The sequence below is a fragment of the Petaurus breviceps genome, unplaced genomic scaffold (genome assembly GCF_028583685.1).
Source record: "Petaurus breviceps papuanus isolate PSGF00001 unplaced genomic scaffold, PetGlider_PUasm1.0 90700, whole genome shotgun sequence".
NCBI classification, from domain to species: Eukaryota; Metazoa; Chordata; class Mammalia; order Diprotodontia; family Petauridae; genus Petaurus; species Petaurus breviceps.
Genome location: NW_027187315.1, coordinates 10,008,718 through 10,020,392, shown reverse-complemented (window position 1 = coordinate 10,020,392; position 11,675 = coordinate 10,008,718). Strand labels below are relative to the sequence as shown.

Here is an 11,675-nt window from a genome sequence, read left to right as displayed (position 1 = left end):
TCTAAGTTATTAATTCTCCTTCCAAGATTTTCTCCATAGTTTTCATTTCATGTATAATCTCTCATTTCATTTTTTTCAGATTCTCTTCCAAACTCTCCTTGTGTTCAAACTTCTGATATTCTACTTTTAGTTACTGTGATATTATCTTCATCTTCTGGGTTTTCCTTTTGATTGATCCATAACTAATAATATTTCTTCATCATGTTTGATGGCTTCTGTTACTTATACCTGTAGCCTCAATTCCTGATTTGGGATTTCGTGCCAGTCAGTCTCTCTCAAACCCCCCCCCCCTTCTCTTGATTGGAATAGTCTGGCACTGTATGGGCAGCTGGTTTCTATCTCAATTAATGAATCTGTATTCAGAGGTCCATTGTTTCTGGTCAGAGCTTTGCTATTGGCTGTCCCTGATCAGGGTACTGGGGGTTTCCTAATTAAGGTAATATCTTTTCTCTGTTCCCTGGGAACCCCCTCCTAAAGCTGTTACCATGCTCCATTGCTTCTTCTAGGGTTTTCCTGATTAGGGTGCTGTGACCTACTGATTTCCACCACCTCTCCTCTTAACCTCCATGTAGAGTTTTCCCCAGTCAAGGTGCTTGCTTCTCTTGTGCCTTCTGGAGCTTTCCTTGTCAGATTGCTGCTATAGGCTCACATTCCTTGCAGATGAACCTGTGTAGGGAGTTGACCATCGAGGAAACTGCTGCTTCTGTGCTATTGTGATTTTCCTTGTCAAGGCTACCAAATTCTCTCAGTCTCAGGGCTTCTTATCTATTTACCAACATTTATGTCAGATTCTTTCACATCTCCCCTTTCAGTGTCTGTAACGTCTGGTTATTTGGTTGTTTGGTGTTGGGCTGAATGAAGGAGGTTATGGAAGTATCTCTTTGTTTTTTGAGGTCATAGTTTGATCTGGTGCTTTTTACAGGTAACGACTGGAAAAGTAGCCTAAGAGTTAGCCTCCTCTGCCCCTTTCACTCCTGAAGATGATAATCCTATAGATTTTGAATATGAGACTTTTATTAGAGATATTTAATGTACAATTTTCCTCCTAATTCCCATTTTTCTTCTGATTCTAACTTTTGTATGAAAGCTTATAAATTTTATATAATAGATGTGTTTTGTTTTTTAAAATTTCTTCTATCTCATCAGATTGCACATTTTTTCTGTCATTTTCCTTTATTTTAAAAAGTGATGTGACTATATTTAGACTGCCTTTTCACTTGAAAATTATGTGGAATATGGTGTAAAATGCCAGTCTAAATCTAATTTTTGCCAGATGCTGGGGCAGCTAGGTGGTGCAGTGAATAGAGCACTGGCCCTGGAGTCAGGAGGACCTGAGTTCAAATCTGGCCTCAGACACTTGACACACTTACTAGCCATGTGACCTTGGGGAAGTCACTTAACTCCAATTGCCCTACCTCCCCCACCCCAAAAAAAGGCAAAAAATAATTTGTCAGATGAGTTTCTAGGTGTGTGTGTGTGTGTGTTATTCATTTTTACTTCTTGTTAGATAAAGAATTCCTTCTCTAACAGTAAGTGTTCCTGGTTAGGTGAACATGAGATTGCTGTATTTACTTCTAAGTCTTGCTTATCTTTTCTAAATGAGTTAAACCTAGGGCTCCTCTTTGCTTGTGATTGACATTTTATTGACCTCTACCACTTAGTTCTAATACTTAATGGACATAAAAAAAAATGATTTTCTGAAACACAGTGTCCAGTCTTTTCTTTTGATCATGTATTTTTCCAGAAGGGAGTCCCCTTATAAATGGAGTCAGGGATCAAGAACGGTAGTAACCTTTTAGTACTAAGCCATATAGACTTGGGTGTATGGATACCAGCAGGAATCTGAGAGCCAGGTGACAGTTGAAGGTCTCTATACCTGGATGATATCCCCAGCTAGAATGTCTTGGCCCATATCTCCACTTATTCCCCTGTTGGAAAACTGATTAAAATAGTTTCTCTTCAATAGAGTAGCATGAAAAGTCGACAATCTTATCTTTAACCAGGATAATAAGTAGGGGATAGGAAATGACTGCTTTCTCATTCAAGGATGACTCACAATGGAATGGTGAAAAGCAAACTCCAAATAATAAGTCTCTTCCAAGTATGCTCTCTTTGCTAAAATGTTTGGAGTTGTATTCTCCATTCTCTTTAATTTGTTCACTGCTTTATTATTTAAAAAAAAAATTTTTTCTGGTCACTTTTCCAAACCAAATCAAGTCTCCTTTTGAACTTTCCTTGAAGAACATAATTTTTTTTTCCTTATCTCTTCCTTCAATTCTTTTACTATTGTAACTACCAGTGGTTACAATATGGTGGCCCATTGCCTTACCATGGTCAGTTACGAATTCTTCATTTCCCCTATTCTCAGGGAATGAAAGGAGTCAAAATCCTGCCAGACCATGGAGTTGGCTACAGTGAGACTTTCCCTTCTATAAAATACCCACTCTTTCTTTTCCTCCCTGTACCTTTATCCCAGTTCAGGGCACAGTAGGAGCCTTTGAGGCTCAAGAGTAACACTTTTTAGCAATTCATAACTGGAAATCACAACACAATAGAAATAGAAGATAAACTCCCCGAATCAAAAAAGAAGCGAATGGCAATAGACTTCATTTATAAGTTTTTTTTTGCCTGTTAGGATATTTATCAGATTATTGGTAAAATGAAACAAAATCACCTTTGGCTTAATCTTTCCCCTTTTTTTCTTCTCTAAGCCACCAAAGTAGAATGAAAGAATTCCAATTTATGTACTCTGAAAATATAAACCCAACTCAATCACCCCCTTTGCACCATCTGAACACAAAGACAATGCCAAAGATTTTTTTTTCCTAAAGACAATGCCAAAAAATTTCTTTTATTTAAAGGACTCTGACTTATATTATTCCTTACCACCAAGACAGTAAAAGATCAGAGTAGTAAACTCTGGGGTTAAATTTTCATTTATGAGGATGGAAGGGTTGGAGAAAATAGAGAATCTTGGTTGTTTGCTCAGCTTTTTAGACACAATTCCTTTCATCCATAGAGGCAATCTTTACATGTTCTCTTTGGAGACTGGGAAGGCTACTGTTTTCCCCTGGCCTCCATTCTCCTGCTCTTTGCAGCCTATCCACCCCCTAATCCTTCCCCTCCCTTACCCCTGCTCTCAGTGGCTTCTTTCTCTAAATTGTTAAAAAAAAAAAAGCTTTTTTTTTTAAAAAAAATCATACTATTAGTTAAGGTAATCCAAAACTAAAAATCCCAAGATGCTTGGCTATCATTCAAAATATTAACCCCTTGATGTCTTCAGTATTAGTCCTGGAGGGGAGGTTGGAGGAGAGAATGGTGGAGAATATATCATACCAGCCTCTTTACTTAATCCGTAGGTTTTTGTATTGTTCCATTTTCTTTTTCTAGTTGTAGTTACTACAAAATTAATCTCTTCTTTTGCAGGTTTCCTTTTGTCTCCTTCTACCCACTAAGGACTTTTCCCCTCATGTTAAGATACTTGACAACAAATATTTTTTGGCTTACCAATTTCTGTGGCTTCCCTCCCCCGGAGAGATCCCCCACCCCTTATTTGGTGCCTGTTTTGCTGATTTGAAATTAAGGAAAACTGGAGTTGGATATAACCTTCCAGTTAGTTATCTTACCTTATCTTCTGTGCATTTGTTTCCACAAATTATAGATACTCTCCGATTTTTTGAATTACCTGGAAAAGTATTCTTTACCTTTCTGGCTGTTAAGTTTGATGCTTAATGAAAATTTGCATGCTTAATGAAAATATCAGAGAAGATTAATAACAAAGGAAGAAGATGGTGACCAGCAGGATATTGGACTATAATTTCACTGTCCAATGTAAATAGTTTAGAGGATCATAGATTTAGTCCTAGAATGGATTTTGGAGGTCCACAAGTTTAACCCCCTCATTTTAAGATAAGGAAATTGAGGTGAAGTGACTTGTGCAAAAATCACAAAAGTAGTGTCAGAGGTAGTATTTGAACCTAAATCCTCCTGACTCCAAATTTAGCTTTCTTGCCATTGTCCCATGCTCCCTCTAACTTATCTCAAGAACTATGCTTAGTAACATAAAAAGAAAAATGCACCATTCTTCTGAAAGACCAATACTGTTAGTTGTTCCTTCTTTGCTTTAATTATCTTCCTTATTGTTCTGGAAAATTGTTTGATAGAGTAGTTACACAGGAACACATTAGAAACGGCAGTTAATCAGGCAATATTTTAAAGTGTATCATATCTACACAAAAGTAAGTCAAAGGTCAGTTTGTACTGACTATAATAATGAAGACACATCTTGAGAGACAAGATGGGAATCTGTTATTAGGCATCCTTTCTTGTTTTAATTTTATCTATGCTTAAATTGAATCAAAATCTAAAATCTGAAATTAAATTCACCTGGGGACATTTAACTGGATTTTAAAATAATAATTTTTTAAATGATGATTTTACTATGTGGTTTGATATTCAACATATGATCAAGAAATGAAAATACTAAGTAATATGAACTAAACCCTGTATTCCAGCATTATTTTTGTATCTAACTGCTGTCAAAAGGAGAAAAAAGTAAGCATATCTATGAAACCAAAGCTATTACTTAGCCTTTGGTGAGTGGTTAGAGGCAGTGAGTACTCTTTCCATAATTATTGGTACTGAACATCATTTTCTAGTGAATGCTTTCTTTGCTTTTAAATTTCTTCATTAAGAATGTTGAGTTTGTATCTTCTTCTGTCTGAAAAATATTGGTACTAATTTCATAAATAATTTCCATTAGAATTTAATGAACTATTGAGAATTTAATTAATATTTGCTAAGTACTTATGTGCTGGGCATTTCAGTAACTAAGAGTAGGATTTAGTTTGATGAAAAAAAAATTTAAACCTCAGTTTTAAAGTAGCAAGTTAACACATAACAGTGGTAACACTAAACAAAGAAGTTGTTAATTACTAGTATAAAAATTTCCATCCTGAGAATGGGCTACTATTAATTTTTGTAGCCCATTTTACAGTATAAATAACCTTTTGGATGGGGCCTTAAATCTTATTTTAAAAAAATTACAAAGAAAATTGCTGTTAAGCAAAAAAAAAGTGAAGCAAATATTACTAAGCAAATGAATAAAAATGCAAATTTTTCTTGGATGTTAAAAAAAACAGTTCTATGTCAAGTCTAAAAACCAAAAATGATCCTAAAGTGGGGGAAGGGCATGGATAGATTTATTTTTTTTTTCAAAATGGCTACATCAGTTAATGATTTCTATTAAAATGAAATGTTCAACTATGGCAAGTAGTACACACGAAGGCTTTAGTATCTCAAACCCTGGTTTCCAAAGTCAATATTCTTTTTAAAATCACTAGTCATTTAACACCCAAACCCTAATTAAAATAATTATAATGCATTTCAAGTAACATTTATAAGATCTGTTTCTGCAAAACACAGCTGCTCTGTTATTTATATTTTGCTAGTTAAAAAAAAATAAAATCGTGGTTACATAAATGTATATTTTGGGGGAAAACTTTTTAGAAACCTGAATTTCCCTTAGGAGATAAATTTAAAATCTCCAAAACCCTCAATTGCAAAATAAAAAAAAAAACATACATGCAAATGCACCTCAAAATTGCTCGTGGTATATTTAAAAATGAAACAGATCACTCATTTATCAATGTAACAAGAAGAAAGGCACAGGCAGAAACTTGTACAGGAACAGTTCACATGGCAATTTCTTCACCATCACCACCACCACCACCACCACCCAGCAGCAGCAGCATAACCTCCCCCTCCTCTTTTCTTCACCGCTAAAGAAACACACTCTTTCCACTCCAATTGAAAGGAGGCAGAGCCAACCTTCAGTTTATCTGAGACTAGGGAAGGCTCCGTCTTGAGAGAGGAAGAGGGCAATAGGTAGAAAGAGATCAGAAAGCCAAGACTGGGTGGGGTGCCTCCGCCCTTCTCCCGGGTGCACAGCTGAGTGGGCGGGCAGGCGGGCTCTCGGGCTTGCTGCGGAGTGGTTGGTGGGCTCTGAATATTCTCCTACAAAGGAGGGAGGGGAAGCAGTGGGTGGAGCAGGGCGGAAGCCCTGACAGGTGGGCCAGACAGCGTGTGCACAATGTGCACACAGCCAGGGGAGGATGCTGCTGTGAGAGAGGAAAAGGGGTGGGGAGTGGCGGGGCCAGCGCAGGGAAGGTGCAGCCGGAGGGGCAGGGCCCCCGAGCGCGGCGCTATCAGGTTGTGTTGCCCGAGACCAGGGGCATGTTTGCTGTGGGTGCATCCTCTCCACCAGTCTGGCAGGGGAGCTGCATGCCCGAGCGCGCTGGGAGCTATGTCCTGTACCTCGGTTCCTTCAGCAGGAAGAGAGGGTAGGTTCCAGTAGACGAAAAGGTGGGAAGGGGCTCGCTCTAGGGTTAGGATTACTGTGGGCAGGACCCGCCCGCTAGGTAGCTCACTTGGGCGGGGGAGGAGGAGGGGAAGGAGGAGCAGGAGGAGGAAGAGAGAGGCTGCAGAAGCGCTCGCTAGGTTGCACAACGTGCGACTCCGGGCGCAGAGGCGGTTGTGGGGTGGGGAGGGGGGCGCTTGCCCGGGAATCCTTTGGCTGTGGTTGCAGGGGCCCTGAAGCGAAGCTGCTAGCCCCTGGCTTAAAGCGGAGCGGCGGCGGAAGGGAGCCCGAGGAGGGGTATGCTGCCTGGGGCTGCGGCAGGAGGAGGCAGGCAGTCAGTGCTGGGGAGCCACCCCGGTGTGCGCAGGTGGGCTGCGCTCCAGCGCCTCGACAGCAGCGCCTCTTGGTTATGCTGGGGCAGAGACTCTTTGGCTTACCTTCCTTCCTTCCTTCCTTCCTTCCTTCCTTCCTTCCTTCCTTCCTTCCTTCCTTCCTTCCTTCCTTCCTTCCTTCCGTCCGTCCGTCCGTCCGTCCGTCCGTGTGTGTGCGGTGTGTGCGCGGGCAGGTGTCACAGCGGAGGTGGGAAGGTGTGCGGGGGGGAGGGGGGAAGGACGTATTGAGAAACATGCCTCACACCTCTTTTTTGGCAAGTGGGGCAACCCACCCCCTGGTTACCTTTCACCATATCTCCAGCGGTTCTCCAATTTGAGGCGCCTCGGCCGCAGCAATTTCAAAAGATTAAGTTTGGGGTGGTGCCCCCTGCCACCCCCCTTCCCAAATAACACACAGCCAGCAGCAGTAACCGAAGTCCCATGCAGTGTATCCGGGCTGAGAAGCTCCCTGATCGTGGGGCGGGTGCCAGGGGCACTTTGTGCCACCTTGGGTGAGGTCCGCCTTCGCTCACTTTCCCTGGCAGGTTTTTTGGGTTTTTTTGAAGGTGATGCCTTTTGTATATGTAGGCAGTGTTGGACAATTGGGAACTAATTCCGAGTTTGGAAGAAAGGAGGGGGTGGGAGAAAAGAGAATTTATTGCAAAAATTTCTCTTGTGCCTTGAAATCCTATACATTTCAAAAGAGTAAGTTGTTGCTTAAAAAGAGGAATAACATCTCCAGTGGTGATGAAAATGCCACTTTTCTGACTTGAGATAATTTAGTTTTGATGGTATTAAGTGCAGTTTACATTTGTACCTATGTTATTTGTAACTTCTTATGTGACTCCTCTATGAAGTAACAGGGACCTAGCTCACAGAACTTGAGTAGGGTTGCGTCTCGATGGCCTTCCTGTGGAATTTCATGAGCGACATGTGCAGTAAATACCGTAGGCAGACTAAATAATGTGGAACATGTCCTTGCTTATCTGTCCCTTACTTCTGATTTTTATAAATTTACCTGTTCCCTATTTCTCTAATAAAATGAAACGTCTGTACTAAAATAGAATGGAATTACGGAAATTCGTAATTTGCATGATTTAGTGACATACTTTGGGGGTTGGGGAAAACTTTATGGTACTGGTTGGAATGAATTTGTTAACAGCCATTTTAAAATTAATTTGGATAAATGTTTTCAATTTTATGGGAAAATGTTTCCGACCATCAGTTAAGTGATGTGATAGAATTATCTTAATTTTAACTAAGTTGTGAAATGCCTTAATATGTAAGTGCAACCAAGTTCTATAAACACAATTATTTTATTTAGTTATTTTTAAAGTATCCAGTTACTAATGTATGGCATATTAGGAGGCTGAATATATCTTTTTAAATAAACCAATCATCCTTTTGTGGATAAAGTCACTTAATCTCTGTCTGCTTTAACATTTTCAACTATAAAATGGGGATCATAAATAGCCCCTACTTCACAGGGTTTGTTGTCAGGATAAAATGAGTTATTTATAAAGCACTAAGGTGGTGTAGTGGATTGAGTTCAGGGCCTGGAGTCAGGAAGACTCATCTTCCTAAGTTCAAGTCTGTCCTCAGAGACTTAATATCTGTGTGACCCTGGGCAAGTCACTTAACCCTATTTGCCTCAGTTCCTCATGTGTAAAATGAACTGGAGAAGAAAATAGCAAAACCACTCCAGTATCTTTGCCAAGAAAACCCCAAATGGGCTCACAAAGAGACAGATATGACAGGTCTGAATCACGATCCAACAACAGAGTACAGTGCTTAGCACTTAATAAATTATATAATAGTTTATACATATAATAATATTATATATAATAAGTTAATAAATATTCATTACCATGATGGGTGCTCTAATATCAGATCAACTATTTTGCATTTTGTTTTATAATTATCTAAAAGGATTCTAAAAGGACAATAGTATTTTCTTCTCCTATAGGACTACAGGTGGCACTGTTGAAGCCAAGAGTAAGAGTTGCCAGAAGTTCACAAAAAATAAGAGTGCAGAAACATAATTAATGCAGAAATCTGAAAACCCACAGGTACGTAAAACAGTTAAACTATCTGTGGTCTTATAATTGTATTCCTATTATTATGAACATATTTGCTGTTTTATCGAAATTTTGAAATCTCAGTGTTCTGAAATTATGGTTTAAAGGAGTATGAATAGCACTGTGAAACCTAATTTGAGGTATTCTCAGATTCCCATTATAATCTAGTAATTATTCAAATTAAGCAATGAAAACAACATACATGCAGACACAAAAACATAATAGCATTAAATTTCTTGGTCCTTTATATAATTAAATGCTTTTTTTCTTTGGCATAACCATATATTCTTTTAAATTAATAGTCATTATTTTTCCTTTAATGGAAATAGCTTTATATTTATAGTGGCTAATTTTTTTATATTAGGAATCAGTTTTAATAAATATTTATGAAGTTACTATTTGCCAGTCATTGTGCTAATCAAGAGCAGTACAAAGAGGCAAAAAACAGTTCCTGCCCTCCAGGAGCTTACTATCTAACAGAGACAATATGCAAACAAACAGATAGAAAGCAGGCTACATACAGGATAAATGGGAGGTAATTAACAGAGGGAAGTCACTATAATTAAAGGGGATTTGAGGATGTCTTCCTGTAGAAGGTAGGGTTTAACAATTGGGATATATAGGAATGAGTAGTATTTGGAAAACAATTGAGAATTATGTGTTGGAAAATTTCTCAGTGTGCAAAACTACTGTTGTAAATATTTGCAAATATTGGTAAAATTTTTAATAATTGTCAGTGGAATATTTTCAACAAAATGGAGAAAGCTATACTATTCATGTGCTGGTATGTATTTTTAATAAAAATGCAAACTCCCTTTTTGTTTGTGTAACCAACAAATGTAAACTCTACAAAGACAAGTTTCCTTAAACAAGCTTTTATCTTCTTTCATTATTATGTATTTTTCTCATCATGTATCTTTTCTGTAAGCTCAGAAACAGACTTTCATTCTACTTTAACCTTCCTGATTAAGTAATAAGGGAATAGGAAATAAACATTTATATAGCACTATATTCCAGACACTGTGCTAAAGGACAAAATTTGAAATAGAATTCATTAAATTCTAAAAATTGAATTGAATTAATGTTTTTTTGAGTGTGAATTACAAGTACAGTTTTTAGATGTAACTGTTTTATCACATTTCAAGTGAACTGCCATTGGTCATAATCAGAATTCATGTATTCATATCCTAACATCCTTCTATAGTCATAGTGGCAAGAACCCTGGAATAAGAGTCAGAAGACCTGAGTTCTAACTCTGGCTGTCACTAATTTTCCACATGACCTTTTTGGATGGGGGTCAATCCATCCCTATGAACTGTAGGTCTCTTATCTTAAAATGAGGCATGTGGACATCTACATGAAATAGTTACCAAAACATGAATTATATTCACTGTGAAAACCTTTATTGGGTGTTCTCAGAGGAGAAAAAAAATTTCTCCTGTCTTAATATTAGTAAGAGAGAATTTATTTTTCTAGGAAGACAAACAGAAATAGTCTATCTTTTGAGTCAAAAAGAGAGAGAGCAGACTGAGAACTTATTTGAATACTGGTAAATAATAGGTGCTTTGTAATATATTTTTAAGAAATTTGTTTCTGCTTCCTGCTTATTACCAAACTAGAAGCTATTTGGAAGTACCAAAATATATTAAAGTGTATTTCAAATAAATGACTTGCACCCCAGATTTGTAATATTATTTACCATGGAGATTGGGGTGTGGGTGAGGTGAGGGTACAAGGAAGACCTTCCAGGACTTGAGTCAAATTCTGAGTTTTGTACTGAAAATTTCTGGCCATTTTCATTGAAACTACATAGTAGCTGTTTTCCAAATGCCTACTGTGACTGTCTTCCCAAATCACCAAATGCTTGACTGGACCCCCCTCTAGAGTTGAAAGAAACTCAGAGGAAAGCCAGAAATGTAATCATGGTATAAGTGAAACTAAGCATCTGATCATTCTGAATTTTCCCCTTTTCCTGTTCATAGTGGATATGGAATCCAGCATCTTTGACTGGCATACTTCTCTCTGAAATTAATCCAGTTTTAGCCCAGCCCGGGTAGTATGAGATTGGAAAAGATTGGGTTCACGTTTTGTTACTGAACCAGAGAAATCCAATTTACTCCAGTCTGATTGAAAAGACTCCAGGGGGACAGGTAATTCAGAGGTATTGTTATATATTCTGGATCAGGTACAAAATGGCCCTAAGAGTCTCAGAATGAACATGGTGTCCATTTATCTCTCCATCATCCCCAAAGCAAATCAGATATGGCCTTATTCTCTTTAGGACCCTGAAGGAATGTTGGAGGGAGCTCCAACAGTTAGTTTAGGTTCACTGCTGGGACAAAAATGAAGGGCTCGAATGTCATTGAACAGTTAATAAAAAGATTTAATTTGCTGTGAATACAGCAAAAGTAGGCAGCAGGAATACAGTAGCCCTTAGCTTCTCTGGAGAAGTCCCCTTTGTCTGCACATGGAAGTGTGTTATCTTCAGGGGAGAATGTAGTGGAGGACGTAGTAACTTGAAGTCCACCAAATTTGAGGACCTAGACTCCATGTGGCTTGGACTTTTAATGACTTTAAATGACCAGGATACTGCACAGAGAAACTGGGGGCAGGCAAGTCCCGGGGGCAGCTTTGTTTTCTTTTAAGTAAAACCTCCCCATGTTTTGGGTGGGGGAAGAGAATGCCACATCATAGGGGGGTGTACTCCCCTTTAACTAGAAATGATCTCTTGATTAGAGTATGCTAAGAGTGTCAGGGAGACAGAAGGGAAAAAAATGTTATCAGTACCTGGTGTGATCTCTCTCTCTCTCTCTCTCTCTCTCTCTCTCTCTCTCTCTCTCTCTCTCTCTCTCTCTCTCTCTCTCTCTC

At 38.6% G+C, this 11,675-nt stretch overlaps 1 long non-coding RNA gene across 6 annotated transcripts in view; it reads left to right on the top strand.

Annotated features, from left to right (window-relative positions):
- The first annotated feature begins 3,149 nt into the window (after positions 1 to 3,149).
- The window catches only part of LOC138144450 (uncharacterized), a 186,934-nt gene continuing 178,408 nt past the window's right edge, over positions 3,150 to 11,675 (top strand). For 2 of the 6 annotated variants that reach the window (XR_011163962.1, XR_011163960.1), the window contains exons 1-2: positions 3,151 to 6,341; positions 8,696 to 8,798. This is a non-coding gene — a long non-coding RNA (uncharacterized lncRNA). Of the gene's footprint in view, positions 6,342 to 8,695; positions 8,799 to 11,675 lie in introns of all 6 variants that reach the window. The other 4 variants (XR_011163961.1, XR_011163959.1, XR_011163963.1 and 1 more) reach the window with 3 other exon arrangements.